Source organism: Rhinopithecus bieti, unplaced genomic scaffold (assembly GCF_001698545.2).
Source record: "Rhinopithecus bieti isolate Rb0 unplaced genomic scaffold, ASM169854v2 scaffold_54, whole genome shotgun sequence".
NCBI lineage: Eukaryota > Metazoa > Chordata > Mammalia > Primates > Cercopithecidae > Rhinopithecus > Rhinopithecus bieti.
Window position 1 is genome coordinate 3,224,217 of NW_016803233.1, and position 20,176 is coordinate 3,244,392.

The window sequence follows — 20,176 nt, forward strand, 5'->3', positions numbered from 1 at the left end:
GACTGTTTTCGTGTGGTGTACTCTGGACTAACCCCTACAGATAGAAAGTATTGTTCTAGGCATTGCAGGGCATGCAAAATAAATAGAATTTAGTGTGTCTCCCAACATGAACTTAGAATCTGGTTGGAGGAAAAAAACAAATACACATAAAGTACTTATATTTAGCTCTCACCAAGCTTTTGCTTGGTGCCAGGAACCAGGCTGAGACCACTGTCTACATCATCTTATTCCCACCAGCTAAGTACTATTTCTTTTATCCTTAGTTCATAGCATAGAAATTGAGGCTCAGGGAGTTTAAGGGCCTTTCCAAAGACAGCTTGATCCAGCTGTCTCTAAAGGCCACACTCTAACCACCTGCTAATCAGTGCTTCCAAACTCAATGAGTGGGTCCTCCCAGCCAGCCCTGAATCTGGGTTCATGGTTCAAAATACCAGGAATTAAAGTGCAAATGAATAGATTGCTTACAAAAGCAGTCACCTTAAGTAAAGGCAATGAAGCCACAAGGGAGAAAAGTGACTTCTGGGATCTACCTGGCCTGGATTTGAAACCCAGATCCATCCGTTATAGCCTGCAAATGGTTCAGCCTCCCTGGAACTCGATGTCCGCGTCTCCATTAAGGAGGGAGAAGAATGCTCTCACTTTAACTGAGATAACCTTTAGAAAGCACCTAGCACAGAGCATAGCCCCAAAAACTGGCCAATACGTGGCTCCTTCACCCTGCTTCCCATTCAATGGCTGCTCAACAGCTTCCTCTGACCAAGAGACCCCCACTTCCCATCTTTCCGTCATACCCCCAACAAGCTGCCTTATCCACTCTCTCTTCATGGATGCCAACGAAAGGTGGCCTGCTCATCTGCTTTGAATCTTGCTGGTCTCTGGCTTCTCTCTTCCAATCCCTGGTGCATTATTGGCTTTGCAGGGATTCAGCATGCCCACGTTCTTGTGCGGTCACTGACTGAGCCCAGTTCCCTGTCTTGACAGTGGCCTTTAGAACATGAAAGTGTGTTAACACTTCACAAATGTGTTTGAATTTCCTAGAGCTGGCATCAGAGGAACTAGAACCTCAGCTTAACCTCCCGCAGTATGGTTCCAGCTGACTGCTTTGTGGGATGCCATTTCTGTCAGAAAGTTTGTTCTTAAACTAAGCTGCAACCCGGCAGAATGGTTCTGAGTTGAAGAACTCAGACCTGGAATCCAATTGCCTTGATTTAGAACCACCTGATAATAGTGAGCTTGTTTCCAAATGTTTTACTGTTATACATAAAACTCCACGCACATCCTCGTGCACACTTGTGAGAGTATCTCCAGGAGTACACAGCTCAGAGAGAAATTGCTGGCTTAAAGATGTGTGCACCTTTAGGTTGACTAGGTACTGCCAAATGGCTCCCAAACTTGTTGCAATAATTCACACTCCCATTAGAATCTATGAAAATTCCACTTCTTCCCTGTCCATTCACTTTTGGTATTGTCTGACTTTAAAATTTTTGCAAACCTGAAGTTCTCTTGGAAGCGTTAGCTATGAGGTTGTTGGTTTTCTTTTTGCAACTTTTAATTTTTTTTTTTTTTGAGACAGAGTCTCACTCTGTTGCCCAGTCTGGAGTACAGTGGCGTGATCTTGGCTCACTTGTAACCTCCAGTTCCTGGGTTCAAGAGATTCTCCTGCCTCCGCCTCAAGAGTTGCTGGGATTACAGGTGCGCGCCACCATGACTGGCTAATTTTTGTATTTTTAGTAGAGATGGGGTTTCATCATGTTGCCCAGCGTTGTCTCGAACTCCTGGTCTCAGGTTATCTGCCCACCTCGGTCTCACAAAGTTCTGAGATTACAGGTGTGAGCCACTGAGCCCGGCCTCAATTTTTAATTTTGAAATAATTATATCCTCGTAGCAAGTTGCAAACTAACGTACAGGGTAGTCCCAAGGACACAACACCAGCTTCCCCCAATAGTAACATCTTGCATAGCTCTAGTACAGTATCATCACAGTCAGGAAATTGACATTGGTTCAAGCCACAGGGTTTGTGTGTGTGTGTGTGTGTGTGTGTGTGCACGTTCTATGCAGTTTTTTCCATAAATGTAGATTTGATCAGCCAGCACCACTGTCGAGCTACAGAGCTGCTTCAGCACCACAAGCTTTCTCATCCTATCTGTTTGTAGCCTGTGATTTTGTTTTGAAGCATCTTAAAGACACTGCAGCTAAACCCATTTTCTGTTTCTCTGGATGACTTCCAAAGAGTAAACTTAAATTCACAGTTTTTTATTTTGTTTACTTATTTTTTTCCTTTCTAACCCACGTCAACTTCATTAGCACAGTTTTTAAATATACATACACAATATACAAAGCAGAATGATCACGGCTCTGGAATCTGGTGCACCTGGGTTTGCGACACAGCACAGTTATTCACCAGCTGGGCAATCTTGAGTCACCTTTCTGAGCCTCATTGATAAGAGGGTGCGGGGAGACAGTACTTGCAATAATATGCGGCACTGCAGTACAGTGGCCAATAAGTGCCTTGTGAGTGGTAGTTACTGTAATTGAGGTTTCTCCTCTGACACCAACCTCATTACCCTGATTTTCTTCCACATGAGTAGAAATCGTGGCTGTTCTGGCCTCTGCTTGTCATCTCAGCTGATGAAGCATCTTTTTAAAAAAAATTATAAATTGACAGTTTATAACTGTATAAATTTATGGGGCACAAAGTGATGTTATAATTTATGAATACAATGTAAAATAATTAAATCAAGCTAATTAACATATCTGTCACCTCAAGAACTTAACATTATTTTATAATGAGAACATTTGAATTTTTTTTTTTTTGAGACGGAGTGTCACTCTTGTTCCCCAGGCTGGAGTGCAGTGGCGTGATCTCAGCTCACGGCAGCCTCCACCTCCCAGGTTCAAGCAATTCTTCTGCCTCAGCCTCCTGAGTAGCTGGGATTACAGGCATGCACCACCGTGCCTGGCTAATTTTTTTTGTATTTATAGTAGAAACGGAGTTTCACCATGTTGGTCAGGCTGGTCTCGAACTCTCGACCTCAGATGATCCGCCTGCCTTGGCCTCCCAAAGTGCTGGGATTACAGGCGTGAGCCACCACACCCGGCCACATTTGAAATTTACTAAGTACTTTAGAAATGCACAATACTACACACAAACTACAAACTACAGACAGTTCTTGACTACTTGGGTGTGACAAACAAGTTTTTTGACTTTCTCATGATGAAAAAGCTATACGCACTTGGTAGAAACCATATTTTGAGTACCCATTCTATTTTCACTGCCAGTACAGTATATACTAAATTGCATGAGATATTTAATACAGTATTTTATTATAAAATAGGCCTTGTATTAGATGACTCTGCAACTATAGACTAATGGAAGTGTTCTCAGTGCATTTAAGGTAGGTGAGGTGAAGTTATAATGTTCTGTAGGTTAAGTGTGTTAAACCTATTTTGACTTAGGGTATTTCCAACTTTCCATATTTACTGGGACGTAACCCTATCGTACGTATAGGAATATCTGTGTATTTACCTAGCTGTGCTTTAGGACTTAACACAAAACAATGATTTTTCCTTCTGTCTAACTGGATTTTTGTACCTTTTAACCATCACGCCCCCATCTCCCTATCCGTCGTAAAGCTCTTACTGCTTTTATTTCATTTTTGTCTTCCTCCTCCACTGTGCTCGCCAGCAGGACTGATAACTGTGGCAGAGGCATCCTCAGCTCATTAGCTGGGCTCTCACATCTCTCTGGTCTTTTTGTCTCACACGTTTTCTGTTTCATCTGCGGCTTGCCTTCGCTGTCTGGCTGGGCAAATCCTCCTCATGCCAGTGCTGACGTGGCAGTGCCCTTTTAAGAGGAGCACCCCGCTGGGCGCCAGTGGCTCCTGATCTAAGCAGAGAGGGCTGAGCTGGGGGGAGCCAAGAGCTCCTTCCTGGGGCTGGGGGAAGCAGCTATTCTAGGAAACAAACGCTCCAGGCATCTCATTAGCATAATCTCAGGAATTAATGGCTTGATTGATGTTTCACGTTTCCCTGCAGTTTTCTATAAATGATAATGTATTAAAAGGAGATGGAGGAAAGAAAACATGGCACGACATATATTATTTAGGTGTTTGCAGAGAGGCTGACACACAAACACACACAATTTATCAACAGTCACTTTTTGCATGGTGTTCTGAGCCCCAAGCCTCCAAGATGTGGAATTAATTTCATAGCAGGTGATTTTAGACTATTTCACATGGGCCATCTGTCGCTTCTTCATTTACCTCTCTGCTGTTACAATAATTAATCATTTCGGGGGCTGGCTTGGCCCAAGGAAGTCCGCTCTGGCGAGAGCTCTACAAAAGGGTGCAGCATTGGATTACTTGCTTTAAAGTTGTTTGCTCCTATGAAGCAGGTATGTTCAATTTTTTTTTTCTTGTTCACTTTTATCTGCTAACACCAGTGGCTCAAGAGCTGGTGACTGCTCCAGAGTATTAGATTTTTGTTGCTTTATCTGTTCATCTTCTTCTTTTGCAATTGAACAAAAACAAGTTCAGAGAGGTTGCTTGACTTGTCTAGGCTCACACAGCCAATCTGAGGGAGCTGAGACCAGAACCCCTGGTCAATTTTTCATACCTTGGTCTTGCTATCTTTTGTCTGAAGGGGTTCTTCAGAGAAGGAAGAAAACTCACCAGAAATAAGAAGAAGGGAACCCCAGAAACCTTAGGGGTATCTCAGCATGGGATATTTGGGACATACTCAAATTACACGCTGAATGTCAATGATTTAATCATTTCAGAATTCAAAATGTAACCAGCTCTAAGATGGAATTAGTGCCAAAGGAAATGAAGAAACACGAGGCATTGGTCTACCATGCTTGATGAAACTGTGGCAGAGAAGAAACACCATGCTGCTTTTTTAATTGAGATGCATTCACCTGCCATCATTTATTGATTGACTTACTAATGACACAAATACTCATTCGTTGATTAATCAGTTCATGCCAACACTGGGCTGGGTGCTAGAGACACAGTGAAGTCCGTGCACTCATGGAACTGATAATTTAGTTGAGGGACATAAAATAAAGAGTTAAACAAACAAATACAAATTGGCATAAATGCTACCAAAGAAACAAGGAGTGAAGATGGGGAAGGACTGGTGGCTGTTCCTCCGTGTGTGTGTGTGTACACGGGATGGCCACAGAAAGCCTCTGGAAGGGAATTGTGCTTGAAATTGGACCCTGAAGGATAGGAGCTGACATGTGACCACAGGAGGAGGGCAGCCCCAGGAGCTGGCCCTGCATCCATGATGGCCCTGGGCTGGGAAGGAAGATCAGCACCACCGAAGTGGAGTCAGGGGCACAGGAACCAGTAAGGAAGGGGTAGAAGAGTAAGTGGGGCCACTGTAATCCTACAGGGGATTACACCTGTAATCCCAGCACTTTGGGAGGCTGAGGTGGGCAGATCACCTGAGGTCAGGAGTTCGAGACCAGCCTGGCCAACATGGTGAAACTCCGTCTCTACTAAAAATACAAAAATCAGCCCAACGCGATAGTGCGTGCCTATAGTCCCAGCTACTTGGGAGGCTGAGGCAGGAGAATCGCTTGAACCCGGGAGGTGGAGGTTGCAGTGAGCTGAGATCACGCCATTGCACTGCAGCCTGGACAACAGAGCAAGATTCCGTCTCAAAAAAAAAAAAAAAAAGTAAGTGGGAGGAGGATCATTTAAGGTCTCTCCAGGTCATGGTGAAAAGTGTGGATATGACTCATGGGATCCACGGGATGGGTTTTACTGGGTAAACAGAGCCTGGTATATACTTCATTTTCCCTGTGTTACAGATAAAGACACTGAGGTGCAGAGAAACTTGCTGAAGGTGACACGGTGATAGGTGGAGTAGCTGGATTTCTAACCTAGCCCTCTTCAACTTCAGAGTTCAATGCCCTAAATGAGGGGTGAGCAAACTGTGGCCTGTAGGCCAAGTTCAGACTACTGCCTGTGTTTTTTTATAAACAAATTGTCATTGGAGCACAGCGATTTCCATCCATTTATGTCATGTCAGTGGCCACTTTCCCACTGCAAAGGCAGAATTGAAGAGCTACAACAGACACTGTGGCAGGCAGAGCCCAAAATATTTACTATCTGGCCCTTTAGAGAGAAAGTTTATTGACTCCTGCACTAGCCTGTGGGCCTCAGGCAGGGAGGAATCACGTCTGCTTTGGGTTTATTGACCCCTGCACTAGCTTGTAGACCTCAAGCAGGGAGGAACCATGCCTGCTTTGCTCCTGGTGTTTCCCCTAAGTCACTCAATGATTGGTATTTAGCTAGTATCCCCTTAGCATGTGCTGAATAAGTAAAGAATGGGAGGTGAGTGCATAGAATTGAGAAATTAAAGAATCAGAGATTGAGTGACCAGGATTGGCAGGAGATAAGAAACACAGGCGGATGGGCATAGGCTCTGCTTGGAGTGCAGCAGGTGGACCCCTGCTTGGCTAGAAAACAGCATGCAGAAGGAAGGGGCAGGGTGTCAGGTTAGAGAGACCCCCTGGGGGTTGACTGAGAAGAGCCTTGAATGCCATCATCATGAAGTGCCCAAGACCTTTAAGTGTCTGAGTTACCACTCACAGAGCGGATGGAGGAGACCTGCTTTCCCAAGATGAAGATTGTAATTGGTTATGGATGTCCTATTTGTATGCTAATGCTGCTTAATAAAATAGCTAAACCACAATTAACGCTCCAGCTTTCTCTCTCCCTCAAAAAAAAAAAAACAACAACAAACAAAAAAAACAGCCCATGGAAAGGTCAATGGATTTCATATAATAAATTATTAAATAATGGGAAACAAAAGAAGTAAGTTTCTGTGCTATCATCTTTTATTAACTATCATTTTTTACAAGCACTGACAATGTTTACATTTTGCTTCTGCCATCTTCCCGCCAGTTCCAGGAATTTTTGGAACTGGAATCAGGGTTGAGTGCAAAAATACATTGTTTGCCAGAGTTTATCTGTTTGAAAATCAAGACAGGTTACCTCTGTGATCTGACTTCTCTCTTTGTGTCAATGTTTAGGCCAATGGTGTGGCAGCACACTGGCAGATGTTACGGTAATATGGAAACCGTGATGAACAACACTACAATGCTAGTTACATTTAGTTGGTAATAACAAAACTATGCCAGGATCCTCTGTAGTTAAAATTCTTACTCCTGTCATGCAAATTCTGCCAGAGGGAAGACTAGCAAAAAGTCAGCATGACATAGGGGTACCCATGAGCTTGGGCTCTGGGGTCAGACACTCTGCATTTGAATCGGAGTCTCACTTTTCAGTAGCTGTGAATTTTGTCCTTGCTTCTTCCATGCCTCATTTTATTAAACTAGGAAACAGGGACATCAGCAATGCTTACTGCATAGAGTTGTGAAGACTAAGAAAATGCATGCAAACTGCATGTCAGAGTGTTGGACACACAGTAAATGTTCAATGAGTGTTTCAAGGGCTCGAGGACAGTTGTCCATAAGAAGCCAAATGTATCAGTAAATCTGTTACACTAGGATCTACTTGAGGGTGAAGGATGGGAGGAAGAGGAGGAGAAGAAAAGATAAGTATTGAGTACTGGACTTAATACCTAGGGAATGAAATAATCTGTACAACAAACCCCCATGACTTGAGTTTACCTATGTAACAAACCTTCGCATGTACTTCTGCACCTAAAATAAAAGCTAAAACAATTGTTAGCTCTAATTTTTCTCGTCAACTATCAATCAATTCATTGGTAGTGTACCTACTGCTGTGTTGTGTGTTTTGGGAAGATGCTAAAAGAATATTGACCAAAGTCATCCTGGTTGCCAAATAATTTACAATTTTTGCTATGAAGTCATGTCAAAGGTCATAGAACTCAAATGTTCATTTATTGAGTACCTACTAAGTATTAGGGAATAGGCTGGGTGGTGGTGGTAATAAAGAAATGAATCAGAAGAATGTAGCTCACAGTCTAGTGGTGTCTGTAGACAAAAACATCAATAAAGGGCAATGGAGTCAACATTATAAGTGTTTCCTCGCACATACACAAAAAGGACCTAGTTCTACTAATGATAGGACTTCATCAAATTTCTGGCCTTAATTTCCTTAATTTCCTCATTTCATGTTTCAACCAAAGACATAGAAGATGTTTACCTTGCCCAAGGACTCACTCCCTAAGAATGTGTAATACTTGCACAGAATTCAATAGTCATTACACTTCCAAAAAATACATTTAAATAATAGAAGTCATAATCCCAGCATTTTAACATCACTCTAATTCTTTGAATTCTTTTTTTCACCATGATGTTTTTAAGTACAATTTTAAATGTAATTCCTATCAAATTTCACATATCATTAGGGCCACAGTTGTACAGAATCAGATATTAGGAATAATACCCAATTCAAAACATACTGTCATCATTTGGTGCCTATGGATTTTTGTGTCCCTGAGTTTTCCATTTTGTATTCAGCAACACATAAGAATTTTGATGTTGCTGCTTAGTTTTAATAAATATTTTTGGTATCATCGTTGTTGTTGAATGTATGGGTTGTCTGGTTTTACACCTTGTCACATACTTTACATTACTGCTTATATTAAACTATATACGTTTTCCCAAGCATAAAGGTACTGTGGGAGTAGGCAGAGTTCCAGTAGGGAAAATATCAGATGTCACTGAGCTCTTCTCTTGGCCTTGGTCATGCAAAGAACATGTCAGAGTGGTGAGGCTGGGTATTCCCCTCATAGGATCCGTGGCACCACTCTGCACGCTCTAATACAGCCATGGCTGGCTGGCTTGACCAACCTCTTTTCATAATTATCAATGTTTTGCAAGTATTATCTATCCTTTTGTTTTTTGCTTCAGTATTATCAAGTATATTCTAGGCATCGTGTTTACATGATCTGTGGTGGCTGCCTAATGTTATGCATCACACTGAGTGGATTTTGCTCATAAAATGTTTCCGTTGTTAGATAACAAATAACTTCACAGTGGACATCTTTAAGTCTGAAGCTTGTTGGTGTTTGATAAGGGCTAAGACATGAAACCTTTCTCTTTCTCTCACAAGATCTGATACAAATGAATGAGCAATGTTAAGGCGAGTTAGATACAGAATAAGGTATCAGCTATACCAATTTCCTAAAATTTTGTTTTCTGTATTGAATTTCACATCTCTTTTTGTTCAGTACAGACCAAACTGTCTCCCCAGATGGAGCATGGAGAAAGAAAATTAGCCCAACATATGTTATGAGCATTCTTCTGTGGCTCCTCCCAAATCCACTCATCAGCCAAATTCCTCCTTTCCCTCTGGGACTGCAGGGAAAAGGAGAGTATCTTCTGGGATGTGGAATTTCCCCTCATCAAAAGAAAACAGACGCTGGGAGATAAATGATTCTCCTTATAAAGCTTTTGGATTTATCCCCAGGAGGGGATTCCTGAGTTAAAGGGGAAATACATTTTATGGCATAGTGCCGAATTATTTTTCAAAAGAGCTGTACCTATGTTGGCTTTTAAGTTGCCCAAATTTTAAATTATCCAATGTGCATAAATACCTGGGGAAGTGTATTTAGCATACCTGTATTTCAATAAGCATATAAAGTAGACATTGTTGACTGTTCCCTAGTAGAGATTGCCAAAACTCAACTAATCAAACTGGATATTAGCACCCTTAAACAGAGTAGGGGCCATCTAAGCTGAATCAGGCACCAGTTGGAAAGCATGAAATTACTGACTTTGTTTAAATCTAACTGCAATTTATCTGTGGGAGAAGCATTGAAAGGTGACATTTGTCTTCGTGAGTTTCCCTTTCATTTCCGGAGCTAGAGTTCATCAGTCATGCAGCTCAAGTGCATGATACATGCAGGTGAATATTTATTATAGATGATGGAGTATCCTTCTGGCAACATAATACACTTCATTCACTGGGAAGGGAATTCATACAGATTCATGATAGACTACTCGTGTGACTGGAGGAGGCTTTCACCTCCCTGTGGTGAAATCCATGGAGAATCTGCCATGTTGGTGCAAGGAGAATCCACTTGGGTAGGGTCCATGTGCAAATTGATTTTAAAACATCATGGCTCGAATTTAGTTAAGTAACTTTTATTTGGAAAAAAGTCGCTATTTCAAAAATAATTCATTAGTGGTTGATGAAAAAACCAGCTTGATGCCTGAATTCAGCAAATAGTTTTGAAGCACGTTGGTTGTGGAATGCAATCTGTTTGAATCATGTTAAGTTCACTTGTGAAGATACAGTTTCCATGTATTAGAAAAGGATCTTAAAATAAAGCGTGCATTTCCAACGTTGATCTGATACTAGAGGTTAAGTGCTTCTTTCTTAGGAAATGCATGATCAAAGACAATGAAATGACAGGAAAAAAAATTACTCAGAGCACGATTTTTTTTTTTTTTAATTTAGAAGCCACTCCTTTTCCCAGGAGAGCTGAGCAGAGAAATCACTAGAAAAATAGCCTCCTTGTGCCCATTAAGCTACCTTTTGTTTTCTTTCGATGACCAATGGGAATCTTATTCATTAAAATTGTATGGATGCCTTCTCCTTTCCTCCCACTGTTTATTTACACATAAAAAATAGATGATTTCCAGGATTCAAACATCATGCCTGCTAAGGCTGCTGAAAACCTCCATGCAAACAGTCCTTTCTGCAGAACCATTGTGAGTTTCCTAAAATATACTACAGCATATTCAGGTGGGTAAATTTGTGGAAGTGTAGACGAGGCTGACTATCTGAGGAAAACCAGCATTACAACAAGCCTTTTTTGTGTTATCAAAGCAGAACCACCGTGCCTTCCCAGTCTCTGGACACATGCCTCTCTTATTGCATGCTGAGTGGAAGTTACAGGAGGTGCAGTGAGTATGGGAGACTGAAACCAAAAGTACAGCCATCGAGGAAGATTAAACTCAACTTGACCTCCAAGGCTGACGGACGAATGATGATTAGAAAGAGGATATGCGTATCTAAATTGCCTTCTATCTCTATTACAGTCTAACGACATTACTAAAATTGCTGTTTGATAATTCGTCAACGCGAAATGTGTCCACTTATCTCTGACTATACAAACAATCATTGATTCAGCCTTTCAATGTGAGTCTCACCAAATTATTATGGGCAGATGGTCAGACCATTGAATTAGGGTTTGAATCCAAATCACCTCTGTGTTTTCTCTGTCTCTCTCCATTTCTCCTTTTCTCTTCCTGTCTCCCTAACAAGTATTAGTTGTGGTCCTGTTATTTAACACAGTTTCATTTCTGGCTGTACCACTTGCTCACCGGTGATCTTGGTCAAGTCACTTAAAATTGTGAAATCTTTGTTTCTCCTACATAAAAGGAGAATGATAACTGCCTTGCTTGATTCACAGACTTTTTGAGAAGCACAAAAGTCAAAGTATTTCATAGGGAGTAAAATGCTGTAGAAACGTGAAGATCCACACTTGGGCTATAGTATTCATTTATGAATTCATTGAGTACTCACTGTGGCACTGAGCTGGGTTCAAGGGATATGAAGATGAATAAAATGTATTCCCTGTGCTTCATATTTGTTGAGTTCAAGAGGGGTGACAGATGTATAAAGAAGTGTAGACAAGGACAGGTGATGCAGGGAAGAGCATTTCATGCAGTAAAAAGAGCACGTCAAGATCCAGATGCAGGGTGGTGAATGACAACTGTGGGGTCGTCTTTCACCTTGCGAGCCATGAGCATTGCCGTGTTTGTTTGTCTAGACTCCTGCGCATCCCCAGAGGCTAAGCCCCTCTATTCCTTATAACCTGGACCAGCCCATTTTGGGCCTGCCTACATTATCTTACTGCATGCTGTTGCCCGTATAGTTATGACATCATTGTGTAGCTGCTGTTGAGGCTAGAGGTGGAACAAAGAAGAAGAAAAGCAGTATGGACATGAGAATGGCCTGGGAGGTGCTAACCCTCCTCTCCTTGCCCCTTTTCCTGGTGATCTGGTGCTCTTGTGATGAACTGGATGTGCCATGTGACAGGATCACTTCAGATGGTAGACTTACTTGAATCCTGGGAAAAAGAGGCACCTGCGATAGCTTCTCAGGCTTCATAGCTGGAGCTCTTCTTGGCCCCCAGACACAGGTCCTTGCAGCATAACAAGCAGGAGTGGAGTCAAACAAACTGGCTTGGAAGCATAGCTTGCACACTTTCCATTTGTGTGATCTAAAGCAAGTTACTTAAACACTTGAAGGCTCGACTTTCTTGTTTAGAAAATAGGAGTGATCATCACAGCAGCAGTCTCCTGGGGTTGCTGGGTGAAAAATAGACATAAATTGCTCAGCACTGGCCTCCATACATAGTAAGCACTTATTAAGTGGTTCTGTTTTAGAGATTGCTCGACTTCTGGATTTTGAGAGAATTAGCAGAGGAAAGAAAGAAAACGGCTTCATCTTCCCCATGGGTATCACTTGCTTCTTTCAGAGGGAGAAATGATTTTTTGTAGCAAGGCTGTAGTGAAGTGAGAGAGCTGCTCCAGCTGTCACGCCAGCTGCTGCAAATGAAATTTTCCTGTAGGTGTTTACGTGCATCTTCCCAGCAGGTGTTTCCCAGGTGTATTTCCTGGCTGGTGTGGTCTATAGGACTCTCTTTCCAGCTCGACAGTCTGTGCTGTGTTTCAGTAACAACCCCAATCTCAGTGATTTAGATCCACAAAGGTTTATTTATTGCTCGTGCTATCTGTCCCTTGGAGGCTGGCAGGACTACTCGGATCATTCTGGTCACTCTAGGACCCAAGTGATAGAAGCTCCATCATGATGCATGGTTCTATGAATTTCAAGGCAGGAAAAAGAAACATGGTAAAGCTTGAAGTGGCTCTTTCTTTTTTAAAAATTATTATTAAGTTGATATGTTTTAATCAACAAATCATAACTATCTGCATTTAGGGGGTATAATGTGATGTTTGAGATATGTATACAATGTGGAATGATTAAATCAAACTAATTAACATAGCCATCACCTTGTTTAACTATCATTTTTTACAGTGAAACATTGAAAATATACTCTTAGGTATTTTGAAATCTACAATACATTTTTACCATCTATATTCAATAATGTGCAAAGTCCTGTACATTACCTTGCTAATCCTCACCCAAACCCTACTTGATAGGGAACTTTATTTTATTGGTGAGAAATCAAATGCAGATTTGCCCAGGATCACACAGGTAATAAATAGCCTGACACTTGACCTCAGGCCTCTCAGACTTCCCAGTGCAGTGAAATTATGATTCTGGAACAATCACTTTATTTGCCTGTCTCTTCTACCAGCTGGGGGATGCCCTGAGGGCTTGGTCTGCATTTTATTCTTCATTTATTCCCAATGCCTAGCATGGTGTCTGGCACAGAGGAGGTGCCCAAGAGGGATTTGTTGAATGACTGAATGGTTAGTTGTGGCCAAAAATGAGGGGAACAAAAGGCATCGGGGAATTAGGTGAAGGAGGCAGTGGTGCAGTGGTGAACTCTTTAGCATCACTTTCTTTAAGATTAATGGAAACCTTGACAGAGAGAGGCTGACACCACAGAAAGGCATTTGATCATCTCATTTAACAGGGGGTGTAGATGTTAATAGACTGAAGGGTTCAGGGCTGAAAAATCTTTTGCTTTAGGTCAGTACCTCTCTCTTACTGCAAACCCTTTGAGGGGCCAGTGGGTGGAGCTGTCCAGAACAGTCTAGGATTACAGATATCCCTTTCCTGGGCAGGACTTGATTGATGGTGGTAGTAGTACTTAGAGAAAGTGAATGAGTTGGACGGTAAGGGTGTCATCCATCCACACCTTGGCCCTTACCTTTTCTAAGCAGGACAATGATATGTTTGTTTGTTTATATATGTGTATATGGATTTATAGTTTATTTTTTATGTCTCCCTACAGCTGTATGGAAAGTATTTTAGAGGACCCAGGGTGTGGGGATGGAGAGTACCTCTCTCTTACTGCAAATATTTATTCCAATGGTCACCTCTTGAAAAGTCAAGTTTTTTGACTCACAGCGATATCTAGAAAGACAGAGGCCACCTCTGGAGATATAGATATGGTTCCTTTGTTCCATGCCATCTGGAAAGCATTGCCAACCCTTTGTGAACCATCAGCAATAACATCTCCTTGTGTGATAGCTTATTTTTCAGTAACTGAAAGTAAACAAACTGCAGCTGTATTTGGGGACACTACCTAGTCCTATGACCTTGGGCAAACTAATTAATCTCTTTGGACCTCAGATTATTTTTCTGTTAAATAGGAGTACTGGTCTTCATAGTTACCTCACAATACTGATTTTGCTCAAATTTTCTATGGGACGTGCAGACTGCATTTCCCAGCCAACTTCAGGCCAGTGGTCTCTCAGAAGAGTCACATGGCAGTTCTAGGAGCCCTCCTGAGACTCAGCTCCCCATGCACCTTTCTTTCCTCCTCCAACCTGAGCCAGGAATGTGAATGCTGCCATCCTGGGCCATGATTTTGAGGCCAAAGATGGTGGACAACATGGAACCTGTGTTCCTGACACCAGGAAGTGCCCTATCAGCCCTGGACCAATGGCCAGCCTAATTTAGGAGACAAATACCATTATCTTGTTTAGTTAACTGTTGTTTTAGAGATTCCTGTTACAGCTGAATCGCATTCTAACTAGTAGGCTATGTCAATGATTTCTAAACTTGCCTAATCATCCCACAGCCTGAAATATTTATTCAAAGCAGATTCCCAGGCTCCTCCATGGAAGATTCCAAGTAAGTAGGTTGAGGGTGGTGCCCAGGAACCTATATTTTTAATAAATGCCCTAAAGTCATTCTTATGATTAAACAAGTTTGGAAATCACTGAGCCAGATAATATCTAACATCCCTTACCTTTTCTAAGCAGGACAATGATATGTTTGTTTGTTTATATATGTGTATATGGATTTATAGTTTATTTTTTATGTCTCCCTACAGCTGTATGGAAAGTATTTTAGAGGACCCAGGGTGTGGGGATGGAGAGAGTAGTAAGCGCAGCTGCCTGTTGAGGTCCAGAAGAGAGGAAAATAAGGTCTGAAACTCAGGTCAAAAGAGCTAGGAAAGTCTAGAGAAATCTCACATGTAAGTTGGACTGGGTTACTGACTAGGTTGGGGATGGAAGGGAAGACTCTGGTTAACTCCCACATCTCTGGGTTGGGTGACTGGGCAGAGTGATGCCCTTTCCAGGACAACAATGCAGGTGGAGAGGCAGGTTTGGGGAAGAAAATGGAGAGGTAGATTTGGGATGCACCCAGTTTGAGGGGCCAGTGGGTGGAGCTGTCCAGAACAGTCTAGGATTACAGATATCCCTTTCCTGGGCAGGACTTGATTGATGGTGGTAGTAGTACTTAGAGAAAGTGAATGAGTTGGACGGTAAGGGTGTCATCCATCCACACCTCCTGATTCTGGCCAGGTCACTGGGTCTAACGTCCACTTTAAATCTAAACATTTCCCACCTTTAATAATGGACATTGGAGATAACAAAAGGTGGAAAGGTTGGAGGAGAGTGAGGGTTGAAAAATTACCTATTGGGGACAATGTTCATTATTTGCATGAGGGTTACACGAAAAGCCCAAACTTCACCCCTGTGCAACACATGCATGTAAGAAACCTGCACTTGTACCCCCTAAATACATAAAATTTAAAATAATTTTAAAATTAAAAAATTAAAATGCAAAATTTCTAGTTGTTTGGGTGGTCATTTTTTTTTCTTCCCAACATAGAAATGAAAGAATCAAGTTATTGAATGGGCAGATACATTCATTCATTTTGATCATTTGTTCATCAAGGAACAGCATCTAATATGTACTCAGAGCTGAGAATAAAATGTTGAAAAAGATAGGCATGGCTCCTGCCTTCATGGAGCTTAGACTGATGGGTGAGTCTGACAAAAAAGTAAAAATTAGCTGGATATGGTGGCATGTGCCTGTAGTTCCAGCTACATGGGAGGCTGAGGTGAGAGGATTCCTTCAGTCCAGGATTTCGAGGCTACAGTGAGCTATGACTGCACCACTGCACTCCAGCTTGGGCCACAGAGTGAGATCCTATGCCAAAAAAAGAAAAAAAAGTAAAAATAATCTGAACTATGAGAAGTTCTACAAAGGAACCAAACTTTGTTGGGAAGCACATAATGTAGTAGGATGAGCACAAGGCTTGGAAAAAAAAGCATGCGCGGGAGACTTGGGCTCTCATTCTCCACCTTTGCGGTGTCTGCACATCACAGCTGCAGTGTCTCATCTGTGAAATGGGGTAGTTATCAATTTCCATACCTCACAGTTGTTGTATAGTTTAGGCTAAGTGATGCTGTCCTAACCACATCCATATCTCAGTGGTTTATAAGAACCACATTTATTTCTTATTCATGTTACTTGTTGGTTGCAGGCCAGCTATGCCTCTGCTCCATGGTCTCGTCTCTTTGGAAGGAGCAGGTGGCGTCTGGGCATGGGTATTCACATGTCAGAAGGAAGTGAGAAATGGCAGAACTACGTGCCTCTCATTGGTTCTGCTCGGATGTGAAGCGGAGTTCTGCTTGCCATCCACTGACCAAAGACATTCCCATGATTCAGTTCAGGCTTACCGGTGGGAAGGAGGTGAAACTCTTTTCTTCCATTGAGAGGGCACCAGAAGAAGCACAATAGGACATGGCAACTTCTGTTTTAGAAAACTTTCTACTGATGTATACTAAACCTACAGAAAGGATATAAGAAACCTGAAGATGGTAGCAAATATTTCTAAACAGTAATATAACAGGCCAGGTGTGGTGCCTCATGCCTGTAATCCCAGCACTTTGGGAGGCCGAGGTGGGCAGATCACGAGCTCAGGAGTTCGAGACCAGCCTGGCCAATATGGTGAAACCCCGTCTCTACCAAAAATAAAAAAATTAGCCGGGTGTGGTGGTGTGCGCCTGTAGAGCCAGTTACTTGGAAGGGCGGGGCAGAAGAATCACTTGAACCCAGGAGGTGGAGACTGTAGTGAGCCGAGATCCTGCCACTGCATTCCAGCCTGGGCGACAGAGCAAGATTCTGTCTTGGGAAAAAAAAAAAAAAAAAAAAAAAAAAAAGGCCAGGACTGGTGGCTCACGCCTGTAATCCCAGCACTTTGGGAAGCCAAGGTGGGCGGATCACGTGAAGTCGGGAGTTCGAGATCAGCCTGACAAACATGCAGAAACCCCATCTCTACTAAAAATACAAAAAATTAGCTGGGCCTGGTGGTGCATGCCTGTAATTCCAGCTACTTGGGAGACTAAGGCAAGAGAATCGCCTGAATTCGGGAGGCGTAGGTTGTGGTGAGCCAAGATCATGCCATTGCACTCCAGCTTGGGCAACAAGAGTGAAACTCCATCTCAAAAATAATAATAATAATAATAATAATAATAATAATAATAATATAACAATCCACAGATGTGAGAATCAGTTTGGGTAAATATGTTAATAAGCTTATATAATATAATGCTCACACGCAAACATCAAGAAGTAATTCTCTGATGATCTGCAGTTCCATTTAAAGAAACTACTCCAGGTGAAGACTCAATGTAGTGAATGATGTATCAGTCGTTTGTCTGAAATGAGACGGTGATCATGAGAGTTTAACAATGGCTGAAGGACGAAAAGGGAAAAAATAACTTATATTTAAAAAATAACTATTTTTACTGATGGGGAAATCAAAAATCAAATATGTTATACAACTTGCTCAAGGTCACACAGATAGGATTTGAACCAGGTTGGCTGACCTAACACTCTGTATTCATAACCATCAGGCTCTAACAGCTGCAAGACTGGGGTAAGGCTGCCTTAGAGTTCGGCTCCTTCTTATGGCAGATATTCTAGAGAGAAGCAGGAGAGCTACTCTAAGACCCAAGCTCTCTCTCTCTCTCTCTGAGAGAACAGGGGAGGAGTTCTAGGGTTCCCTGAAACCCTTCTTATCCTACTTCCTAGGTACCAAGGAACTACTGTCCCAAAGATCCAATGGGTAATTACTTAAGATGGTGAGGTTACCTCTGTCATTGCTGACGACTTGATGCAGTTTACAGAGGGAATGAGGTCACGTTGCTGAAACTAGTCCTTCTTATCAAAGAGGAAGGCAGCACACATGGCCCGGACCTCTTTGGGTGAGAACTCATGGGAACAGGGCTGCTTTTCCTCCTGCGGTAGAGAAGGTGAGAATTGCCTATCCTCACAGTAACCCAGGCTGCTTGTGGAGAACCTGTAGCCTCCCACACTGATCCTCTGCCGGAGGCCTTCACCTACTCACTTTTTTTGACTCCTGGATGAATTGTATTCTTTTTCCAAAGCCAGATTTGGATATCAGGAGTCGAAGGTATATTTACTTGTTCCAGGCACATCATTTTCACGTGTTGCCAGAGTTGACTTGTCTGTGATTGAGCAGCTTCCAAAGGAACAGCTTGTCGAAACTGTCAGCTGTTATCATTTTCTTTGTTTTACCTCCTCCACTTCCCTGTGGACCCGGTGGCCTTTTCCAGGTTGAGAGATGCTGTCTTACTGAGGGAAGGTCAGAATGGCACCAACAGTGGTGAGAATCATAGGTGCTCATGAGATCTAGTTTGAAGACCACCGATTTGAATGCAAAGAAAACTCTGGCATTATTTATTATCATTATTATTTTTTGAGATGGAGTTTCACTCTTGTTGCCCAGGCTGGAGTGCAATTATGCAATCTTGGCTCACCGCAACCTCTGCCTCCCAGGTTCAAGTGATTCTCCTGCCTCAGCCTCCTGAGTAGCTGGGATTACAGGCATGCGCCACCATGCCTGGCTAATTTTGTATTTTTAGTAGAGATGGGGTTTCTCTATGTTGGTCAGGCTGGTCTCGAACTCCCAACCTCAGGTGATCTGCCTGCCTCGGCCTTCCAAGGTGCTAGGATTCTAGGCACGAGCCACCGCACCCGGCCTAACTCTGGCATTATTATATTTGTCATTCACTGAGTGTTTTATTACATGAGGCTCTGTGCTAAGAACTTAAGCTTTACCTCATTAAATCTTCACCACAACCTTGTAAAGTAGATACTGATACTCCCATTTTATAGACCAAGGGACTGAGGATTAGATTGTTTTTCTAATATCCCCAAAGCCACTCAGCTAATAACTAGCAGGCCTGGATTCAAATTCAGGTGGGTCTGACTTCAGAGCCCATTGTCATAACCCCATACAAGGCTGTTCTTCCTGTCCCCAGGTCATTGTGTTGTCCACAATTACTCACTTCCTGCCCCTTCCTTTTAAGAGGACTACATGTGACCCCTTTCCCTGCAATGTCATGTGACTTGCAGTGTCTTCCATAGGAGGGAGGAGGATACATCTCCTGACTCACTGATGGACTTGGGGTTTGACCATGTGTCTTGTGTTGGCCAGTGGACTGTGAGTAGATGTAACATACCCCGTGCCTGAGCAGAAGCCTTTAAGAGTCTTCATGAGTTTCTGCTTGCTTTCTTGCTCTTTTTCCAAGAGAGTGCCACATTCCACAGAGGGGTGTTCCTCCAGGTTGGATCTCAGTATAAGACAGGTGGTGCAGATTCTACAGCTGCTGATCTGTAGCCATCCATATGCAACATGAGCTAGAGAGAAATTGTTTTTTTAAGCCACTGGGATTTGGGTGCTCTTTGTTATTGCACCTAAATCCGGCTAATACATCAAAGGATATTTGGAAACATACGGTTTTTGTAGATACAAATAATCTCAGGAAGATAGTCCTGAACTTGATTCTCATCTGTGTCACCGTGGATGGGTTGATGACAATACCCGTGGAGATCAACTTAAGTAATTAGTTACAAAAACACTCAAATCAACCATGACGTTTCATGTTAATAGTGATTACCCCAGTGAGCACTGTTTTTGATGATACGCAATTTAGTTCCACTATTTTATAAAGTCCATGGAGGCAGGGACCATGTTTGTTTTGCTCAAAACTATGTGGTGCATGCCACATAGTGGATACTCATGTTGGGAGGGGTTTTGCAACAAAAAAGTATTTTGTGAGAGTTTTTTTTTTTTTTTTTATTTTTTTTTTGAGACAGAGTTTCACACTTGTTGTCCAGGCTGGAGTGCAATGGCGCGATCTTGGCTTACTGCAACCTCCGCCTCCCAGGTTCAAACAATTCTCCTGCCTCACCCTCCCAATGTAGCTGAAATTACAGGAGCCCACCACCACACCCAGCTGTTTTTTTTTTTTTTTTTTTTT